Genomic DNA, 2,762 nt, shown 5'->3' with positions numbered 1-2,762 from the left:
AGTTGTGCAGAAGGCCACGGGACGAGTTCACCAACCTCTGTGTTGAAACTAGCGTCGCACCTGCTGTTGTCATCGGAGCTGCTCTGAACCCGACACACATCTGTGTGTGTGTACTGTATATAAATACACACTGTGTACAGAGACAGTGTGAGCTGAGGGTTCAGCTGGCTCAGCTCTGATTCCCAACCAGTCATCTGGTTAAACCAGTGGTTCCTAACACTTTCAGCTGCATATCAGCATAATGTCCAAGAGACATTCTGAGATTAATAATGCCCCAACAATATCGAAACAACATGAAACAAGCTTATATTAATGGATTTAATAACTCTCCGTCTTCTATTTAAGGGATAATCATGATCTAATGCTGCATTCATGGGGTGTCGGAATAATCGGAAAATTAGTTCCTGCACTTGGAAGAATTCATGTGAATTTTCTCAATCCTCCTCAATTTGGAAAAACAACTACTACTAAACTTGGTTTAAAAGTGATTGGTTCTTTTAAACCACATCCAATGTTAAATGAGGGTTACTGTTCACACAACACAATAACTTGAGATACTTAAGAGCATTTCCGTGTGTCTGAAGCAATCCCACCAATCAGCCCCAGTGAGAGAGGAGAAGCCGTGAACATTTTCTTGTAAATCTTTACAACCATTTCCTGAAAGAAGCGAGCAGGCTTGGCTTCAAATGTTCTTCTCCAGTGTGTAGCTCGCTAGCTCGAAGTTTTCTGTTGTGTCCCGACGTGAATGGAGAATTAAAACGGCCGCACACAGAGATGTCAAGGAAATTATTCTGGAAATCTACTTCTGCTGATCCAGACTAAGAGGGCAGACTGATCTCACAAAATGGCGGATGCATGACACGCCAATCCGTATGCCACGATTGGCGTGTTATCAAGATGAACTCTCGCTTTTTAGTGTGTTTATCGACGCCGTTTGGCCTCATTTGATTTACAGTGCCTTGCGATTGGGTGTGAAGTTACGCCATAGCGAGTAGTATTAAGGGTGAAAAAGTTTGGTCGGGGTGGTAGGGTTAGGGTGGTCTTTTTTTACCTAAAGCCAACCCCGTTCTTCTTTCCTAAACCCAACCACGTGTCCCGTTTACGAAACTCAACCGTCGCTTTCTTGTCGCAATACGTGAGTACAGAGTACAGATAACACGCCATTTGGCTTAAAAGTGGGCGTGTATGCTTACGTGAAGTCATGATGTCATTTTGCTACATGCCGAGTTGACGTCTTATTCCACAGAAACATGGACAGAAGTAACTGTTTATGGGTTTATGGTAAAAACCTCATTCACATATTGCATACCCATGTTTTGCCCACATGTAATTTGCAATATGGTATCCGGTTGTAACGGTTTGTTGCTGTCCTCGTAGAATTACCTTGATTACTAGAAAAGTTATTTATTAACGTTAACCTATTTACAAGTCCGGTAAATATAGAAGCTATCAACATGTTGGTTAAACGCTCCGAGCAATAAAATACAATCCATCCTCTGTGTAGCGTCCGTGTTGTTTCCAAATTATGAAAACGAAGAGATTTATGGACGTTTGCCAGCAATGAACATGAGAAATCAAGACATTTCACAATAAAACAAGCAAACTTAAACAATAGAGGTCATTTGTGTGTTAGAAATTAGATTTTTCTCTTATTTCCTGTCTTGTTGTCCCACTTGTGACCCCTCAGATTATAGAAGCCACCCTATCACCACGCCTCAGGTTGGGAACGCACACAAAAATAAATGAAATAAGCAGAAAGGATGAACGCCTGTACAAACGTGTGATGACTGAATCACGTGGAGTCGTCATTCAAACGCACCTCGATGAGTTCAGACAAATGACTAATGCGTGCCGTCATCGGGGCGGCTTCATATCGACGCTCCACTACTTCAATTTCCCTTTTCTCTGGTTTAAATACTACTCTCACTAACAACAGTGGCTGCAAGTGCTAATTTTAAAGTGCTGCTGCTCACATATAATGGTCCCGCTCCACCACACGTAGTGAGCCTCATCACTACCTTTGCCCCTTCACATGCTGGAACAGTTCAGCAGGGAAGACTGAACCCCCCCCAGGCAGCAGATCTTCCTCCTGTGATCCATTTAAATACAATAATCTCTCAGCAAAAAACCTGTTGCTTCATGTGTGGAACATCTCTCTATGATGCAGGAAAGAGGCACTATGATGTCTGTCTTTTCCCTTGAATCCTAAGTTTTAAATAGTTTGTCCTCATCTTAGGAGCAGCCCTGGATTGCTATTAACCCTTGTGTTGTCTTCCCGTCAACCATGGGGGAAAAAAAACCCATTTTGGTTATTATTATCGTTTTCTACAACATTTTGTCACTTTTTCAATGTTCTGGGTGCTTTTCTTGATGTTTTTTCCTAAGATTTTTGATATTTTTAAAGTTGACATTTTTAGAACTTATTTTTTAACTTATTCAATGGCCCATTTTTTGTGACAAAAAACAAAAAGAATACTTAAAATGGGGTCAATTTGACCCAAGGAAGGGACACATGAGGGTTAAAAACAATTGTAAAAAAAAACAACAACAAGAAAATAAAAATCTATTTCTTTCTAGAAATACAAAAGTCGATGCATATTTTTCTCACTTCAGTAGTTAATCTCACACTAATTTGTGTATTCATGCGATCTCTTCTGTGAAAACGACTTGGCGAGTAGTCACCACGTCACCATAGGTGTGGTCACCTTCCAGCACCACCTATTTAAGCGAGGACATGTATGAACCTTAAACTATGTTTAGGG

At 40.9% G+C, this 2,762-nt stretch overlaps 1 protein-coding gene across 2 annotated transcripts in view; it reads right to left on the bottom strand.

The window, feature by feature from the left end:
• Positions 1–1,951: 1,951 nt before the first annotated feature.
• Positions 1,952–2,762, bottom strand: part of cpm (carboxypeptidase M) — a 23,590-nt gene continuing 22,779 nt past the window's right edge. For both annotated transcript variants that reach the window (XM_032505277.1, XM_032505278.1), the window contains one exon: positions 1,952–2,762. This exon is cut by the window's right edge and continues 503 nt beyond it. The gene's annotated coding sequence lies outside the window, so the exon portion shown is untranslated.

Source organism: Etheostoma spectabile, chromosome 23 (assembly GCF_008692095.1).
Source record: "Etheostoma spectabile isolate EspeVRDwgs_2016 chromosome 23, UIUC_Espe_1.0, whole genome shotgun sequence".
NCBI lineage: Eukaryota > Metazoa > Chordata > Actinopteri > Perciformes > Percidae > Etheostoma > Etheostoma spectabile.
This window is presented reverse-complemented; position numbering and strand designations above follow the sequence as displayed.